The 9,037-nt window shown below is 34.9% G+C and overlaps 2 long non-coding RNA genes across 2 annotated transcripts; both read right to left on the bottom strand.

The window, feature by feature from the left end:
* Nucleotides 1-1,708: 1,708 nt before the first annotated feature.
* Nucleotides 1,709-7,778, bottom strand: LOC129451028 (uncharacterized). Its single transcript, XR_012357985.1, has 4 exons — nt 7,490-7,778; nt 3,484-3,545; nt 3,205-3,351; nt 1,709-2,028 (listed from the first exon to the last, which is right to left on the bottom strand). It is a non-coding gene; the product is annotated as an uncharacterized lncRNA (long non-coding RNA).
* Nucleotides 4,930-7,174, bottom strand: LOC129446687 (uncharacterized). Its single transcript, XR_012357984.1, has 3 exons — nt 6,305-7,174; nt 5,861-5,909; nt 4,930-5,006 (listed from the first exon to the last, which is right to left on the bottom strand). It is a non-coding gene; the product is annotated as an uncharacterized lncRNA (long non-coding RNA).
* Nucleotides 7,779-9,037: the final 1,259 nt, after the last annotated feature.

Raw genomic sequence — 9,037 nt, 5'->3', positions numbered from 1 at the left:
GAGAGTATTAAAGCAATGTCGTGATGAGTTTTACTGCCAACTTAAAACAGGTCAAATCAATGCTAACCATGTTCAAGCAATATTTTAGTGCACTAAGGGATGACAGGGATGTAGCACTCTCCTTATGTCTGTGATTTATTATCCAGTCAGATTTATTCAATCAATTAAAGGCCCATTAGACAGCGCAGCGAGAGGCAAGAACGAGTACCGTCAGGTGTATGTGTGTGTACGCTAGCGCAAGTGCGTCTTAGCATGTAAATGCTTATGTACAAGGATATATAAGGCGTCTCTAAAAGCCTATTAGAGGTATTGCGATCGATTTTCATTGAGGTCCATGTGGTTAGCGAAGATTGAGGAGGCGCATATTAAAGTTTGCAACATTTTGATTTCCTCACCTCATTCTCGCTGTCTCACTACATGCCCCCTGAATGCTGAGCAGCTAAAGCATCTTCTAGTAATGATTCCCCACTGTAGCTTAAAATATTACAGCAGATGTTGCCAATAGATAAAGCACAAACATTACTTACATTTTCTAACTAAAGTTATGTACAGAAGTAAAGATGAGTTTTGTGATAGATAGATGGATGGATGGATGGATCTATGAATGGATGGAAGGATCTATGCATCTATGGGTGGATGGATTTATGGATGATGGATGGATCTATGGATGGATGGATGGATCTTTGGATGGATGGATGGATGGATGGATGGATGGATGGATAGATAGATGGATCTTTGGAGAGATGGATAGATAGATGGATCAATGCATCTAAGGAGGGATGGATTTATGGATGGATGGATGGATGGATAGATGGAACTATGAATGGATGGATGGATGGATGGATGGATCTACGGGTGGATGGATTTATGGATGAATAGATGATGGATGGATCTATGGATGGATGGTTGGATGGATGGATGGATGGATCTTTGGATGGATGGATAGATTGATGGATCTATGCATCTAAGGAGGGATGGATTTATGGATGGATGGATCTATGAATGGATGGATGGATCTAAAAATGAATGGATGGATGGATAGATAGATTGATTTATGCATCGAAGCAGGGATGGATTTATGGATGGATGGATAGATGGATCTATGAATGGATGGATGGATGAAAGGATCTATGAATGAATAGATGGATCTATGTACACTGTAACGAATTTGCCTGTAGATTTTACAGTAAGTACCTGGCAAAAAAGTTGCCAGTAAAGTCTTGTAAAGTTTTGTGAATTTGCTTTTAATAACTGTAAAAATGAATTACAGTATAATACTGGATTTCATTTACAGGTTATTGTTGTACATAAATTACAGCAAAGTATTAGGTTTTTATATTAAAACACTACTTTATTGTAATTTAGTTTACAACATTATCTTGTTTTCTTTTCAAATTACAGATATTACCTGGCAACTCTAGTTGCCAGGTAATATCTGTAAATTCCTCACAATACAATATGTTATTGTAGAATCTTTTTTACAACAACATAATGTGTCTTGAAATAATTACATCTTTCTGCTGCCAACTCGAGGTGCCAGCAAAAATCTGTAAATACTTTACAATACATTGTGTTGTTGTAAAAAATAAATAGTTAATCTTTGCTGATGCCTATTGTAAAGTGTTTTAAATAAGACCAGGCTTGCTTTAAATCCAAACATCATTGGATAAGGTTCTCTTCAACTGTTAAATAAAACCATAGTCCAAGATGCAAAATCATGAAATTTTATTATTAAAACAAAATACAGTGTTACAATACTGTACATTTTCAGAATGTCTTTTTCTTAACAGCATATTCTATTCATTTTCTTAACATTCAGTGAAATTCAGAAAACATTTAGAACATTGTCCATTCATATTGTGATGAAGTCGCTTGAGACTTACAATTGAAGCCATTCAAAATCTATCAGCCGCTTAAGTAGAGAGGAGACGTGAGGGTTAATGCAGTTTCTCCTGTACCTTCCCTCTATTTTGGCTAACCACCTTTGCTGTCTTGGTCCCACTGGACGGGTTCAGTCCAATGAAGCATCTGAAATCACAAAATCACATGAAAATAAACTTTATGAAAAAGTGCCTTAACTGCTCTACATGAGAGTGCAAAAATACATCAGGCTGTGCAAATCAAGCTGATTTGCCCTTTTCAGCTTAAGTGCAGAAAAACTGCAACAGAAAAATTCAGCTGGTAATTATTATTAATTTAATTTCAGTTGTGCTGTCCAGGCAAGCTAAACCAGGAAGTGGTTCTGCAATGCAATGACAATAGTGAAATATAGGGTCATAACAGTTGAAGGGATGATTTGGATTTCTAGTCACAAAATTGCATGAGTTATGGTTAGGTTAGTTTGCATTAACATAACCTCAAGCAGCAGGTCCTCTGGTTGAAAATTTCCCGACTATCCCCTGCTTCAAAGGACAACAAAACATAAAACAAACCACAACAATATAACATTTTAGTATTCATAACATAATACACCATATTAAGTGTATTAAGCAACTTTATAGTGCTTTCAGACTTGAAAAACATTCTAGATAAGCAAGTTTGCAGTTTATTTACCTAAATGCTGAGTTACCCCAATGCAGAACTACTTTTCAAAATATATAATCAAATAAATCTTTATTGTCAATGTTTGAATGTTACAATTAATTGGTTCTGCAATGATATAAAGCATTTGGGTAAATAACTGCTAACTTAACCCAATTTATCAACTAAAAAATCATGTTAAAGGGATTTCCTGTAAGCACACTTAAAGGTGCAGTGTGTAAAATTTAGCAGCATCCAGTGGAGAGATTGCGAATTGCAACCAACGGCTCAGCCCACTGCTCATCCCTTGCTTTTGAAACGCATAGAGAAGCTACAGTAGCCGCCAACAGAAAAACGTGTCATTGTCGGAGACAAAAAATTTTGTCCGTTAAGGGCTTCTGTGGAAACATGGTGCACAAAATGGCGACCTCCACATAAGGGGACCCTCGTGCATGTAGATAAAAACGTCTTATTCTAAGGTAATAAAAACATAACGATTTATTATGAAAAGGTCTTTATACACCCATGATAATGTAGTTTTGTATATTATATTGCATTTCTGTCCAGACATCCTTCTAAAAATTACACACTGCACCTTTAAAGCAAAATAAAATCTCTGTTACTCATAATAGCACACTTTACAAAATAATGATAAACCGCATTGTACTTCAAGCACATAGTTACCTTTGAATGAACTCCAGTGTGCACTTGCTCCTCCTGGTACACCAGATTGAAGTTGTAGTAGCTAGAAAACAAAGCTGCCATTCCAGCCACGAAGTTGGGATGTGGAGGCACAACCACCCGATGCTCAGCATCCAAACGCTGATTCACCTAAGCATAAACAAATGGTTTACATGCAAAAAATCTGTTGCTTTCCACATGAACATATCCACGTTAAACTAATTTGTGTCCTTCATAGCCCGTCTTTGCAATGCTTACAACTCATTACAAAAAATAGACTACCTTAGACAATTAGAGTCAGGAAACTGTAGTCTTTTTTCAACGTCTGTTGCTGTTGCCAACACCTAAAAGACAAAGAAAAATAGATTCAAATGTACAGTAATTTTTCATAGCAATATCATTTTTGAAAGCTTGACTATTATTCTTTGTTGATCATACATTGTTGTAATATGCTTATGACTTGCAATGAAAATAATAAACCAGGCTTGATGACATATAGCCTGCATATGCGACCTCCGGAGACTGAAGCCTTCGGTTGAGAAACGGCCGTTCTCTCTCATTCAAAGTTGCGAAAAAGTATCAATCTGCACTACCAGTACACCATCAGAACGCGTTTTCAGCGCAGGTGGAAACATTATAACCCCAAAAAGGTTTCTCACTTGTTGTTTTATGAGTGAAAGTGCTACAATAAACACGCAGATATGCCCTGATCCCCTGGGTCCTCCGGGGCTCGGCTTGAGCAGCCACCGAAATGGCCAACACATACGCACAGTTGCTTTACATTTACTTTACATGTCGCGTCTGAAACCACGCGGATAACGTTACCGCGCCGCTTTTCTCCTCTTCAAATCGCGTGGGCGCTTCAGAGCTTCTTTCGTTGCTAAGCATTGCTTGACGCTGCCACCGGCGGAGAAAGAATTTGCGCCTATGAACACGCACGTTTGTTAAAAACTCTCGATCTGATCCTATCAATATTTTAATATTTCAAAATATATGTACCCTGGTGAAAAAATAGTATGCTAAATATATTTAATTTTGATATACTTAAGTATACTTGCAGTCACACTAATGACCAGTATACTTAAAGTGTGCTATTAATTAGTTTATTTAAAGAGTGCTATTTTGGAACAACTAATTTTGTACTTAATATATTTTAGTTGTATATTAATTGTAACAAAGTACAACTTTAAGTGTATTTAGTGTACTTTTGTGTGCTAAAGTGGAACAACTTTAAGTGTATTTAGTACAATTTAAGTACATGACTGTTTTTGTGCTAAATTCATGCTTGATAAGTGAATTTAGAGTGTGTTTTATTTATGTTAGGAGTACATTACAAATGTATTATGAGTGTCTTGCAAACATACAATCAGTATACCTTAAATAGACTGTTTGCATACATTCTATATATTTTTGGCCAATCCAAAATTCTAAAAACTGCCCTGGTGAAAAATGAATATGCCAAGTACATTACATTTTGTATACTTTTACATACCTGCAGCTAGATTAGTAATGAGTATACTTCAAGTGCGTTAATAATTAGTTAACTTAAAGAGTGCTATTTTGGGAATAGATTACTTGCTGGTAACATAACCAAAATAATTTTTTCCAAATAAATAAAAGCTGATTAATACAGTCAAAAACAAGTCATTTTAAATATATTTAAAATATAGTTTTATTCACAGCATTCAAAGTGTACAGTATTTGCCTAAAAATTGAACAATTACTCATTGAATGATTAAGTTTACAACGTCTTTCTCTCCCAAATCAACTTTAGTCTGGCAGGTTTTGGTTCAGGCTTAGGAAATCTGAAAAAGATAGACAATAAGCTCAATTAAACAGTGTTTAATATTAAAACATTACATTTAAGACTTACTGTATTAAATCTATAGTTTACTGGCAGAGATTGTATAGCAGATATATTTTTACCTAAACTAGAGCTTGACTAAAATGTCATCATATATATTAAGGGCGGTTTCCCAGACAGGAATTAGACTAGTCCTAGACTAAAATAAATGTAAGAGCTGTCCAAACTGAAAACAACTTCTGACATATCTTAAAATACATCAGTGCCCTTTGTTTTACATCGTAATGCACATAAGTAATGTTTTTAGTAAGGCATGTTTGTTAAAACTATCCTAATTAAACTAAGGTCTAGTCCTGGATAAAGCTAATCACTGTCTGGGAAACCACCCCAAAGAGTTTTCATTATAATGACTTGCCTATATGGGCTGCAAAATCCTCCATACATAAAATACTTCAGCTCCTAAAGAAAGATTTTATTGTATTAAATTTAAATGTAAAACTTGTCAGAAAGAAAATGCAACAAGCAGACAATTGGGTGGTTTCCGGTAAAGGGATTAGCTTAAAACAGGACTAGGCCTTAGTTTAATTAAGAAATATAACTAGTTTCAAAAAACATGCCTTAATAAAAACATCATTCGTGTGCATTCTGAGGCAAAACAAAGGACACTGGTGTATTTCAAGACATGTCATTTCAAGTTGTTTTCAGTTTGGACAGCTCTTACATTTATTTTAGTCTAGGACTAGTGTAATCCCTGTCCGGGAAACTTCCTCAATATGTATATAACATTATCTAAACTGAAGCTTGATTTACTACTACGAATGAATTATTATATCTTATGAGTTTAAAATGACTTACCATTAGCTGCAAAGTCCTCCCTACAAATGTCTTTGAAAAACTTTAGCTTCTGAGGAAAGAATGCAGCATCATTAATACTAAATACAGTTAAGTTAGGTAAAAGCCTTACAACCACTAAACAGTCAATAAAGGGTTAACTTTCACGCTACATTAAAAAAACAGATTTTCTGACGCTACCTTTTTTCATGAACATATACATACACACCAATACATATATTTAACAAAACAATCGGGTGTACTAATTCGATATAACAGGCTAACAGTGCTATCTTTCAAACCTTTAACATTAGCTATAAGCTAAGCTACACAGCAGCTTATCACTATAGCGAGTTAGACACCGCGTTATTGACAACATTTCGCATTCAAAATATGATAGTCTACTGATAAACTTCAGAATGGTCAAACGATAATCAAATATATTAATTTTAAGATATTTTAACGTACCTTGGGACTGAATCCGTCTGTCTTGAACGACTGTTAAAAATCAAAATACGTGCGTCGTGACGTCATCCCACACGTCAGATGCATTATTCAAATCTCAGAATTCACTTTTCTCTGAAATGCATTTACGAAAACTGTTTAAGTTAATTAATGTGTACAGCTAAAAGCGGTATGCAATTGACTCAAAAACTACAAAAAAACAAACACTCATATTCCCCTTACGAAAATGAATGTTTTTTTTTTTGTGTTAAAAGTTTAGTAACCATGTTTTTTTTTTGGTGTATTGATTATTATTAGCAAAACCATGGTTATTTTGTGGTAAAACACAGTTCATTGGTTTATCCAATGCTTGACTATAGTGAAGTTAAAGTGTACCTTATTATGTTAATAGTATATTACAAATGTATACATCTACAATATAAAATGTAACAGAACATACTGCTCTCTCGTAATTTTAAGCCCACGTTATTTTTCCATAAAATAATATACTTGTACACCCCATATACTTTCAAAATGTGCTTAAAATATACTGTTTCTAAAGAATACTAAATAATGTATTTTAGAAATATACTGTCAGTGCATTATTATAATGATAACTTTAAGCATACCGATAAAGTATACCTAAAATACATTTTAAAATAAGTTTAAATTTAGTATACTTTAAAAATTGCACAAAACTTTAACTTTAAGTATATTTTTCTAAAGTATACTTTTAGAAAATATACTAAAGTATAATTATTTTGAAGTATGTTTAAAGTTTAATTGTAAAAAATACGCGCAAATATGTTGTAAGCATACTTTAAATATGTTTAAAGAAAGTACATTCCTTTGTAAGTATATTTGTAATGTACTATTGCAAAGTTAAATATACTTGAAATACAATAAAGTATATTTATTTTTCACCAGGGTATGCATGTATAAGACCTATGCATCAATGTGGATGTGCACATACGCGCATGCACGCACCCTGCTTGCAGTGACGTTTACGCACATACATTGAAGTCCAATATAAATATGAAAAGGGTTAACATTAAAGTTATACCATTTACTTTATTTTAACCACTAAACTGCTTCACCTGGGATTGCTTGTTCAAAATTTCTTTATTAACTTTATTGTGGGGCTTGACTGATACACATATTTCAACCAACATTAACAATTATAATAGCTATTTATAATAGTATACTTACATTTTGTGCATGAGTGGCGTGGCAATGTCCCTGCTCCTCTGCAATCCGACATAAAATGGCGTCAAGCTGCCTCGTGCAACACATTCAACAGTGAATAACTGTAATACTGCATCATTTACAGGCAAGCGCAAATATACCTGTAATTTATTGTGGGGGAAAAGCTGTCAACTTCTGTAATAGTTTTTTGACCCACAATGCATTGCAATGTACAGCTAAACTTTGTAAAATGACAGAACAAGAAGTAACTGTAAAATTTTGCTGTAGAAATTACAGAAATTTGTTACAGTGTATATATGGGTGGATGGATTTATGAATGAATGGATGATAGATGGATGGATCTATGGATGGATGGATGGATGGATGGATCTTTGGGTGGATGGATAGATAGATGGATCTGTGCATCTAAGGAGGGATGGATTTATGGATGGATGGATAGATCTATGAATGGATGGATGTATCTATAAATGGATGGATGGATAGAGATAGATAGATAGATAGATAGATAGATAGATAGATAGATAGATAGATAGATAGATATATAGATAGATAGATAGATAGATAGATAGATAGATAGATAGATAGATAGATAGATAGATAGATAGATAGATAGATAGATAGATTATATAATTAATTCAAATAGGTTGATAAAAAAGTCAAAATAAAGAAATTTCCAAATCACAACATACATGGGCACACAGCGCTACATCCCAGCATGCACCAGACAGAGAAAGAGAACGAGAGAGAGAGAGAGATGAGGATAATTAGCTGTCTTTTTTGTGAGTGGTGACTGAAGTTTCAGTCACAGCCACATAAACAATGGCACATGAATAAAACATGGCCGACAATCACTCTCAGCGCAGTGAAAACACTGCACTGGCTTCAGTAAATATTTCATCTTCATGTCTCCGTGTGCCTTTGAGGTCTGCTCTCTCCTCATTACTGCGTTTTGTTAAACATTAATGGGGCCAACTCTTTGGAAGATCCTTTAACCTGCCCCCCTCCTTCCTCATTTCTCCGCTCCGTTTTCTCTTCCCACACTTTTCCTGACTGATAGCGCCACGGCTCTACCTACTCCATCATTCCTCAGATCTGGCTTACTTATTAGATTTCGGACTCATTGTTTTTTTCCGCCTTTTTGAGTTGAAGCACATTTGTCATCTGTTCTCGAGTTCCTCCAGAGGGTCAAAGACGAGTAGCTTCGCTTTAGAGCCATTAACTGAGGAAGACGACTGAAGTTAGTGGAATACTATTTAGTTTTTATTGGATTTCTCTACAGTTCACTCATCCAGCCCTACAGGGATGCGTCAGCCAAACGTGCAAGATTCATCATATGCCTAATCGATATATTCACAGCCTTTCAGATTTAGCACTGGCATTAGATTTGGCGGTGTAATAACCGTCTGGTCAATGGTTTATTTTTGACCTAGGCTGCGTTCTGCTTGTTGTGCTTTTGACCGCATGGGTGGCTCGGCTTTTTGTGTGGTTCACTTGGTGTATTTTCCATCCCGCACTCATGCTGTGACTAAAGTTGGGATTTTCTTCAAATAT

The sequence above is a fragment of the Misgurnus anguillicaudatus genome, chromosome 16 (assembly GCF_027580225.2).
Source record: "Misgurnus anguillicaudatus chromosome 16, ASM2758022v2, whole genome shotgun sequence".
Classification (NCBI taxonomy): domain Eukaryota; kingdom Metazoa; phylum Chordata; class Actinopteri; order Cypriniformes; family Cobitidae; genus Misgurnus; species Misgurnus anguillicaudatus.
Note: the sequence above shows the minus strand (reverse complement) of the source record. Positions and strands in the feature narration are given on the sequence as shown.